The following is an 11,159-nucleotide window of genomic DNA, read 5'->3' as shown; positions in this document are numbered from 1 at the left end:
CACACACACACACACACACACACACACACACACACACACACACACACGCATATATAAACTCACACAGTCCCTGTGGGGGTTGACAGCGAGAGCAGCCAGCAATCTATTGAAATGGGATGCAGTAGATGTCAATGACATGAAAGTAGCGTCACAGCCTTGTGAAAACACTGAGTTGTCCTAGCTGTTGTTTAATGAGTTGTCCTGTTGGTCTCGTCACAGAGAAAACCAGCTGACTAAAGGAATAGAGGTTGTATGAATATTTAGTCAAGGCATTGCAAAGCATATGTATGTGCCCACGTCAAGCTTCATCATGCTGCACTTAATTACTGTATACATTAAAGTAGAGCTGTCCTCTGAATGTCATTCTTTTTCAATAAAATAGCTCTTTTCAAACAAAATAAGCCAGAAGCCAAAGTTCAAGAGGAATTCTCTTGTTTGCTTTCCTGCCGGGAGTTAGATGAGAAGATTGATACCACTGACCATGTCTGTACGGTAAATATGAAGCCAGCACCTTGTTAGCTTAACTTAGCATAATGGCTGGAAACAGGGGAAACAGGCAGCCCGCTCGCCCCAAAGGGAACAAAATCCACCTACCAGTACCTCAAAAGATAACTAATTAACATGCAAATGTTTGTTTGTATAAAAATTACAACTTGTGATTTCATGAGGGTTTATGAGCCTGAACTGTTTCTTGGCCGGGAGCAGTGACTTCCTGGAGTTTCTGATAGTTGACTGTGACAACAAAACTGTTCTTATGTAAAGTTAGGAACTAACCAAACAAATAAGTAAATCAATTATGAATCAGACAAGACTTTCTATGTCAGTACTTGACAGTTTTTTGAGACTAGATGCACATTTCATTCCACAGCCCTGCACAGCACGTGAGAGCTGAAGAGTGCTGGTTTACAGTCAGCTGGCATAGGAGGAAATTGAGGTATCAGTAAAAAAGGGGACATTCCTGGTCCGCTCCAAATGTTGGATTTTCCAGGAGGTTTTCCAGTCACTGACAGTTATCCAACGGCGGTCAGTGGTCAGACCCGCAGACACTGGAAATACCAAGAATGCCGGTGGTAGAGACACAGAGATTAGTCTGGCCAGTGGACTACTGTCTGTCAGGATCAGTGGCCGGTTCAGCCTTCACTCTTTGACTTGGACTTAATATAATAATTAGGGGCAGCTCTGATCTCTCATCAGTGCAGGTCATTTTGACTTAAGCATGCCGTTTACTGAAGTATATTTTTGGAAAATCCAGGCCCTCAGTCTGTTCTGATTTCTCATTGTCCCAAATGTAGAGAGAAGAGTAAGGTTTTCCCTCTCTAAACTTCCCTTCCTAACCCACCTGCTGCTTTGGCTGTATGAACAGTGGAAGGCCATTGTTTCAGTTGAACAGAGGGCAGAGAGCAGAGAAGAAGGGGCCTGTTATCTCACACTGAAAGCAGCAACACTTTGACTGACAATGTGGCCCAGAATGTGAGGGAGGAAGAGGAGGAGGGAAGTGACGGGAGCCTTGATTGTAGTAGAGCAGTTAACTTACTACCAGGCTTCAGTGTAGGCCACAATATCTGCTCAGCAAAGGTGTCACAGCTTCAGAGTGAAATCACGGCATATAACACACACAATGCCACCGACACACACACCCACACCCACAGCGCTACTAAATACAGCCAGGCAAATAAGTTCCACAGCAGCTATTACATAAGCAGCGACGCCTCACTTAAACTGTGCCAGCTTCGATGTATAATTCACTTCCACTCATCTGAGAAAATATCTGACGAGGCAAAGAAGCACATGTGCACACGTATTCAGACGCACTGTCCGTTTCGCTGTAAACTGGAGAAAGATGGAGGGGAGGGGGGGAAACAGACTGGCGTGGAAAACACTCATTCAGCAAACTGAACAGAGGCCAGGCCGACGTCTAATATCTCGCTGTCTCTCGGTCTTCCTGTGTTTCTGTCTCTCTCTCTCTCTCTCTCTCAGTCTTCCACCATGCTTCTCAACTCGAGGCTTTTCATAAATACCTGGCATGACATTTAGCTCGACGGGATTACTGGAAAACAACGAAGCCGAGGACAGGGAGTCAAAATATAAGCTGAATCCTGTTTCGAATCCTTTAATGAATGTTTTTTGTTTCCTTTAAGACTATCTAAGTGAGAAAGAGAGAGATTTGATGTGTTGTTTGTTGGTCCACCTTAACAAATCTGAATATTTTACCAACTTGGACCTGGCTATCGGACCCGAAGGAAAGAAGTGGAAAGGGATGGGAAACCAAAGGAGAAAGAGGTCCCACTACTTTTTATTTGGAGCTGCTTAATGCTGTACATATACACACATACAGCCACACAGGAAGCATGAGTCAACACATCTGGAAAGTGTTACGTATGTGACCTGCAACACGTGAGACACATTTACTTCATTTGTTTTGTTCAGAGCAGATGAGGTAACACGTCACTCTCCCTCCCCTTGAGCTAAACTTTACGTCAACGTTTGCGTCTCGTCACCTGCTCATTTACAGCCGCCATGTTTATAGAGCGTAACGCCACTCCTTCAAAACACCAAAACCCAGTCTGGGTAATTACAGTCTTCTCTCAAACAAAACCTCAACATGACACAGTCAAACAGACAGCTACTACAAAGAGGTGAGTGAACGGATGGCCCTCTATCCACCCCGACTGTAAACATACCATGCTGACACATCACTCTTGGGCACATAACAAAACTTGATGAGAAACTACAATATGCGGCCCAGGGTACACGAGGAGTCTTGTAATTACACGCGGAGGGAAGACAGAAGAGAAACAACTGCAGCCTGTGTCTCCCGAAGTGCTTCATCATCAAAAGAAGCCCACGATTCCCCTTTGAGTCTTCTGGATAAAAACATGTTTTGTATTGGTCACACTTCTGAGATGCAGCCTAATTGTCTGCTCTGGTAGAAATCTATCTGCTGCCTCATGCTCTTTCTTATCTTGAATGTGTGAGTGTGTGCGTGTGTGTGTGCAGACAGATTGAATAACACCTTCCTCCTCCTCTTTCTTCTTCCTCCTCCAGGCCAACCGTCCAGAGGGTGGGACAGCTTTTCGAAAGGCTGACATTTTAAATCAATACCCCCCCAAATCCATAATGAGCAGATTACAGGGTCGGGATTAGCAAACCTGGGCTCACACCAAAAAGCTCAGCTGGCGGGTCTGTTTGTCCTGGCTTGTGCAGGCCAAAGGTCTCCAGAGACATTTAGAGCAGCTAACAACTTTAGAAAACTAACTTCAAGCTAATGCCAGTCAGCTGACTCTGAATCATCCAGCTACCTTCAACCTCTGGCAAAATGACAGGAAACCAAGTTTTCCAGGGATCATTATTTGTCCAGTTAGATCTCAGTTCATCCAGATTTTAGAAGACGACAACTTTTTGGCCTTCACTGACATTCCACAACTAGTTTCCAGTCCTGTTAAAATCAGTGTTGGCGCGTTAATGGGCCTGCCAAGCAACTTTTGTCTCAAACTCTTTCCGTTACAAACCTCCCATTATTTCCGCAATTGACACCCTCTTAAGCGGCTTCGCACTGACTCAAGGTGCTCATGAATACAAAGTTTCCTCAGGCAAATTTGTCTTAAAATGTGAACAGAGCCAAACTGGGATAAAGGGCAGGGTAAAGAGAGCCTGAGTTTGGAGAATTTAGGAGGCACACACATTATGCAGACACATGCACCAGCACACACTCTCTTCCTCGCTCCACACTCACCCCAGTGAGAGCTCTGCATCGCTGCCTCCACTTGTCTCTGTCCCTCGGGGTAAAAAAAAAAAAAAAAAGTACAAATCACTCCAGTCTCTGCTGGCTCAGGTTCTCCCCGTCTCTCCTTCGTCTCCCCTGTCGTCTACCTCTTCTCTACAACACTCCAGCTTCCTGCAGCGTGCCAGGACCTCATATCCTGACACAAGGACTTTCAAATGGAAGCCCTCCTCCTCCTCTCTCTTCTCACTTCACTCCACTGTTCCTCTTCTCAGCTTTCCTTCCCTGCTGTCTGCCTTAGCACCGCCTCCCCCTCCTCCTTCTCCTCATTCCTCCCTCCCTTCTCTCACTTTTGTCTGCCAGCCCCCCTGCCTCTGGTTCCCCTCTTTTAACACACACACACACACACACACACACTACTCTCCTCTGCCTCTCTCTCTCCACCCCTTTCTCTTTTCAGCCCGAGCTTCATCCATCCCCTTCTCTTTCACACATTCTGCAACGACACAATCCTGCGTCAGATTGAGCTTTTTTTAATTTTATTTTATCCACTCTTTCTGTTTGGTGTGTGTGTGTGTGTGTGTGTGTGTGTGTGTGTGTGTGTGTGTGTGCGCGAGCTGAATAACCCAGAGGGGCATTCAGGGGAACACGTCCTCTCACCCAAATGTTCAGCATCTATCCTTTGGCTACATACAGCAGTGCAATTATCAAACAACATTGACTACATTAGGAGCTGCAGCCGCTACAGAGGGAGGAGGGGGTCAATTCACTCAAATGGAGTAAATTACATAACATGTTTCTGCTCATCTTGTGCCTGCACACTCTACACGCTCTATTGTGCAGAGTATTAATCAGCAGGTAACAGAATGAGTGGAGAGGGATTCAAAAGGTTTTGCTTGTATTTTGAGAGATGTGTTGATGCTGTTTGTTTGCAAATAGCGATTCATTATCAATTAATCTGTTGATTATACATTATTCTACTTTTGTGGCATGTGACACCATCAGAAGAAGCCTTGTTGTGACCTCTCATCATCATTGTTCTCAGGATGTTTCTCTTAAAAAAAAACAACCTATGCAGCTGGAGGAGGTAGGTATTATTTCATAAGAAAAAAGCAACAATTTGACAAATTACATAAAAAATTAAATACTATTTTGTGTGAAAGGAATGTTGTCAATTTGACTGAAAACTGAAATATCTCAGAAACTAGTGGATAGATCTCCATGAACGTTTGTAAATATAGCTATTTTTCCCAGAGGATGATTGCTAATGACTCTGGTGAATTGAGGAATTATAATTGCATTCTTTCTAAAAGCGAGCAGGAGGCGTCTGCTCTGGTTGGATGGAAGTCTGTGAGAAAATGACTCTACTTCTCACTTGATTTATTACCTCAGTAAACATTGTAAACAAGAGTTTATGATCTCAATCGCTAGTTTCAAGTCTTCTTCAATACAGCAGGATGTTCATTTAGTAAACTATGGTCCCACTTCGAGTAAAATAGATGATAAAGCAGGCTATGCTTTAGGGCGGGGCTACGTTGTGATGAGCAGGTTACTACCATGGCGTTGTTGAGTGTTCGGTTGTACTAAAAGGCTGTTATTCTTTTCCTTCCATAAACCACTTCTTATAAACAGTCCATGGAGGATCCCCTGACTTCTCCTCTAGCCAGAATAATCTTAACTAAGATGGTTAACATGGTAAACATACCTACTATACAGCTACTTACAAATCACACATAGACTGCTCTGCTGTGTGCTACACAAAATGATCCACTTTAGGTTTTACCATTTGTGCTTCTAGGAGGACTGAGTAATGCTGTAGAGGAGTGTGACTGTGCGTCTCTTTACTGGAACTGCCCTGTACCTCCCTCTGGGTCCCACGGTAACAAGCGAGAAGAAAGTTCACTTCTGTTCTCTGACTTGGCACTTTGCTGCCATTAACACAGCCCCCGTCTCCATGCTGAAAATACAGCACCAGAAAGCTTTGAGTCTATTATGTATGTATGTTACAGTGTGTGTGTATGTGTGTGTGTGTGTGTGTGAGAGAGAGAGTCAGCAGGAGTTTCTATTTTATCTTAAAATTATAACAAAGACCTGAGAGATGCTAAAACGCATCTTTGCAGGCTTTAATAATGATTGTTAACATGGTACTAAGTAGGAGTCCTATGTATTTTGAATGTGACCTTGCCTCAGCAGGCAGTGGGCATCGTTGTGAGCCGACTAATGAAGGAAGGGGACAGCTGGGCTGGGACAGGCTGAGCTTGACTGGAGGAAAGACGGAGAGCAGAGCAGACAGGAGATCTGTAATGGAGACGGTGGAAAGAAGAGAGGAAGACAGCTGCTGCTGTGTGGACCACACATTATTATCACCCTACATATCTCACAAACACCGCCCTTTACTGTGAGGCCTTGAAGTCATTGTTGTGGGACTGCTCGTCACCCAAACACAAACAAAAAACTGTGTTGGAGCGAGCCATCAACGATTGATACAAACTAGTTTATAGGGAGGCTTTGCTGAGGAGGGAGTGTAGAGAAAATTTGATGTGATCTCTGACTTCTTTGAGGTATTGCTGTCACCCGGCTGCCGTATGGAACAACACAGGGTTAGCCACAAATATCTGACCCCTTGACCCCTCATCTCTTCCTCCTCTAAACCTTCCTCCCCCCTTGTGACACACACTCCAACTGTCATCCATCTCCAAACCCAATCCCTAACCGGACACTTCAAAGACGGAGGCCAAGACCCCCATTTCCATAAATGTGTGTGCATTTGTGTGTGCGTGTGTGTGTGTGTGTGTGTGTGTGTGTGTGTGTGTGTGTGTGTGTGTGTGTGTGTGACAAAGTGACCACAGCGGGTCACACCAAACTGAGCCCACACAAAGAAGTGAGACCATTGATCAATGTCCCGAGCGCCCAGAAAGACGGGAGAGAAAAAGAACAACACTGAAAGGGAGGGAGAGAGAGAACAAGAGGTGTAGGAAGAGCGGGGGACGTGTGAGTCAGCAAATATTGAAGGTCAACATCGTCAGAGAGGGGTTTTGTCTGCAGAGGGTGTTTTATTTTTTTGTGTGGTTCTTTACCTCAGAGTGCCTCCCAGCGTGCTCCGCCTGAAGGACTGGGGGAAGCTCTCATCCCAGGACCTCGCTCCTCTCTGAGCCTCCCCTCCTGCACTCTGGCCTGAGGGAAAAAAACACAAGGTGTTAATACTGACCTGACCTCAAATTACACTAATGTTTGCAGCATTTATATTATAATAAATTCATTTTTTGGTCACTTGTGTGCAGCTAGAACAAGTAGTTAACACAGCATTGGCCTTTTAGGCTGGGGAACTTGACTTTATTTACACATCCAGCAGTTAAAGAGCAACATTATCATTAATTTGGACCTGTTTTCATGTGCACCTTAAGAATCTAAGCCCAATATTCACTCAACAATTTGAGAGGAGCGAGAGTCAACAGAAACAGTGACGTTGCAGGCCGAACATCTAAATGATGAGGTGAAACTCACTATACAACTCTGTAATGCCGAGGCAGCAACCTCCGGGTCTGACAAGTGAAGCCAATGCAGAAGTCACTTAAACTTGCATTCTTTCTAACAGCCAGCAGGGGGCGACTCCTCCGGTTGCAAAAGGAAGTCTGATTTTATAGAAGTCTCACGTGACCTAGTTAACATAAAATAGTAAAATAGACCATACAGCAGGGTGTGCTTTAGTGCGTGGCTACCTTGTGATTGACATGTCGCTGCCACAGCGCTGGCATGTACGTTTTTGGTGTTTTCGTCTTACACCTTTAAACCTTGAACAGTGTGGTTTCAGTTCTTGAACGTTAATTGTAACCTTTTTGTTCTCGTAAAAATGTCTTAGTCAGAGTTCGGTTGTACTCCACTCCTTGTGTGACTTCTGGTTGCGAAAAAATACAAGATGGCAGTGGCCAACTCGACGCTTTAAAACGACTACGTTCACTTCTTATATTTAGTCTATGCCGAGGGCAGCGACTCCTTTCACGTTCTCACACAGTTTTATCGACTATCGTTCGGTATTAAAGGGCACTGAGTGGTTGAGGTGCCGACGCCATGTCCCCAGTTTGACTCTGGCCAGAGACCTTTGTTTCACGTCATCCCTCATCTCTATCTCTGTGACTATTAGTTCGATCAATAGTTAAAGTCTATCTTTGTGGAACCGGCCCCTGAACACACAATGACAAATACAACCCAAAATACCAAGCATCTAATGATGACCCCAACTCTAACATGAAAATGATAATACATTGTGCATTTTTTGATACAAACTCGAAACTCACATATTAAACATATGAATGTGAGATTCTGTCGTTGCATGTGCTTCCTGCTTCAAAGTGTGGAGAACGAACGACTTCTCTGACTCATAAAAAGGGGAGAAGAGAAAAAAGAGAGACGAAATTATAAAAGGAAATGAGGTAAAAAGGCAGTAGAGCTTGGTGGTATATTGATTTTGGTTATAATGTAATATCTTGAATCAGTGTTTCCTGGTTTGTGCTGCATACGAGTTAATCAAAACAAATCTCTTGAGCTTATCTGAGTTCAGGTGAGCAATGTGTGCATTTACTTGTCATATCCACAGAACCAAAACATATTCTTGTGTGTAAATATCAGCATAGACTGTAGTGCCAAGGTATTTGGTAAAAAAGTTTGATTTAGTCAGTATAACCACTCCCTGGTGTCCAATAAAATAAATAATCTTTTCTTCCATTTGTCCACTATTGATATTATCTTCTTTTCCAAAAATGCAAATTTGCCCTTTTTCATTTATGATTTCTTTTATCTTCTCGTCTCACCCTGACTGTCTCTTTGCTCCTTTCCTACCACCTCTCCACTCTCCACACAAGCAGCCAATGAGGTAATCAGTCAGCTTGTTACATTCTGATCAGTGATCCGATACGACTATTGATTCTGGCTTTCGTGTCCCAGTGCAGGGGTCAGTCAGTCATGAGCCTCAGAGCTGCTTTTAGGAGCCACGAACAGATGCTGACGGGGCTCTTTCACAGCTATTGTCATAAACAGAAAATATGGACAGTCATACAAATGCATTGCCAAAGCAACTGCCGGAGTTGAATGTTGTCTTTTGGCTGCATAGAAAATCAGATATTCAGGTCAAACTTTGATCAACAACGGATGAAAACATCATACAGCTTCCATGAACGGCATAATGACATTACTGCGCATTGTTTACCCGTCACCACAATACAGACAAAAGCGTAAAAGAAGAGAAGTTAAAAGAGCATTATTATGAAGCAAACATGACATGAAATCATATGTTGGTCGGTCAACAGAAAATCTCGCAAACTTATGAATGGATTTCCATGAAATGTGGAGGTCAGTTAGGCTTCAGGGGAAGATAGAAACTGATTAAAGTGGCAATCAGGATCTGGGACTCCTGCCATGAGATGATTATTGTGTTTCAGCCATTTGAGGCCTGATTTAATGGCCACATGCCCTACACTTGTTATTGTGAACACCGGCGTGACACAGCCTGATCATCTGCAGCTGACGGGGGTAAACACATCAGTCTGTCCTAACAGGGAGCCCCAGGAGGACAGATGGTCAAAGTCTTCCCTGGGGGACACAGGGGAGGATTCTGGCTGAAATTGGTGAAACAACAGGGTGGGGGTTTATTCAGATGTCCCACCCCCTTTTAAGTTGATAATGTTTCTAGGATAATGTATAAACTTCACAAATCTAACAGATATGGAGGGCTGAATAGGGATTGAGACGGAATAAGATCTGTGTTGAATAAATGCAGGATACCGGTGTGACAATGAAATTCAATCCAGGGAGAAAGAGAGTTATCACAGTGGTAACTTTCGACATATGAATGGCATTCATTTAGCAGCTGTTTAGCATAGACTGTAAATAGGAACCAGAGAAATTGCCCCTTACTGGCAGAAAGAATGCAAGTTTAAGGCACTTCTGCTTTGGCTTCACTCTTCAGATCTGGAGGTTTTTGTCTGGTATTTTGTCAATAACTGAAATATCGGACAAATCATAATTTTGACCTAATGATGGCACTAGATGAGCTAAAGGACCACCAAAGTGATCCTAATATCCTGAAGAGGAACATGAATGTAGGAACTAAATTTCATCGCAATTCATGTAATAGTTGTCGGGACATTTTATTCAAAACCACAAAATCAACCTCATGGTGGCGCCAGAGGAAAAGTCAGGGGATCACCAAAGTCCCTAGGATTCATCCTCGTGCAACCACGTATGTATGTGCCACATTTAATGGCAAATCTTTGCATGGTTATTGAGATATTTCAGTCTGGACCAAAGTACTGGACTGACCGACCACCTTTGCCATACAGTCACGCGGCTAGTGTGTCTACAAATCAAGGAAAGGCTTATAGAAACAGGCACATGCACTGAACTGTATGCACACACACACACACACACACACACACACACACACATACACAGGCATGTACAGTATATTCACACATAAACCCATAGATCTGAGCCATCTTTTAATTTTCATAAAACCCACTTTGTGGCCAAACGACATGACTGGCGATGCTGTAATAATCTCTGCAGGGCATGCACTTTCTCTAATCAGGATATGACATTTCACCCCTGTATGACGGGCCGATGTGCACCCATGGGTGCAGATTAGATAGAGATTATTAATCCTATAGATCACTGGTAGATAGATTAGTCAGCAGCATATGTGCTCACTGCAGGGACCGCAGTTAATGTGAGTACAATGACACTATGATTCAGCATGCTGCAGCATTAACTTCAGCTGAGGGTGTTATTAAGGTTATGCAGCCGGCATGCCTTCACTCTGTTAATCGCAATGCTTCCATCGTTAGAGTTATTGGGGTACTCAAGGTCTCCGCTGTGTTCCTATGCTGTGCTGATGAGGGAGGAGTAAAGGAGGGTGAAGGATAAAGGAGCTACCGTCACACAGAAGGCGTGGCTAAATCTGTGCCAAGGTGACTTTCGCTAAATGAAACAAAGGAGATAAGAATGACAAACACCAGAATAGAGTAGGTGGGAAACACTTCCCAGGAATAGAGCATCCAGGTGTTGCAATTTCTATGTATCCGTCTTTCCATTTTCGCTGTCATTAACCAGACACCCATATTGTACTCTGAGCCTGGCACTGCCGCCTGCTGCTGTCGCTTTTTTCCTGAGAAAGTGGAAAGCTGCTTTGTTGCCATAATATGCCCTGTGTGATGCTTGGCCCACTTTCCAGCCTGCTTTCATTGTGTAAACACACATACATAAAACATGATTTGCTGCTTCAATTTCTGACTTTTATTCAGCAGGGATTTGGTGGCAGACAACATCAGAGCCATGAAAAGCAGAGCAGAGCAGCAGCCAAATGCAACTCTCTCTCTCTGAACCTCTGAGCGAGGGAGGGAGAGAGAGAGAGAGAGAGAGAGAGAGAGAGAGAGAGAGAGAGAGA

At 44.0% G+C, this 11,159-nt stretch overlaps 1 protein-coding gene across 2 annotated transcripts in view; it reads right to left on the bottom strand.

Moving 5' to 3' along the window:
• lzts2a (leucine zipper, putative tumor suppressor 2a) overlaps positions 1–11,159 on the bottom strand; it is a 37,156-nt gene that overhangs the window by 12,137 nt on the left and 13,860 nt on the right. Inside the window, exon 2 of one of the 2 annotated variants that reach the window (XM_031876734.1) lies at positions 6,799–6,895. The gene's annotated coding sequence lies outside the window, so the exon portion shown is untranslated. Of the gene's footprint in view, positions 1–3,733; positions 5,109–6,798; positions 6,896–11,159 lie in introns of those variants that run through there. The other variant, XM_031876741.1, reaches the window with a different exon arrangement.

This window comes from Anarrhichthys ocellatus, unplaced genomic scaffold (assembly GCF_004355925.1).
Source record: "Anarrhichthys ocellatus isolate YVR2014 unplaced genomic scaffold, GSC_Weel_1.0 scaffold3, whole genome shotgun sequence".
Taxonomy (NCBI): domain Eukaryota; kingdom Metazoa; phylum Chordata; class Actinopteri; order Perciformes; family Anarhichadidae; genus Anarrhichthys; species Anarrhichthys ocellatus.
This window is presented reverse-complemented; position numbering and strand designations above follow the sequence as displayed.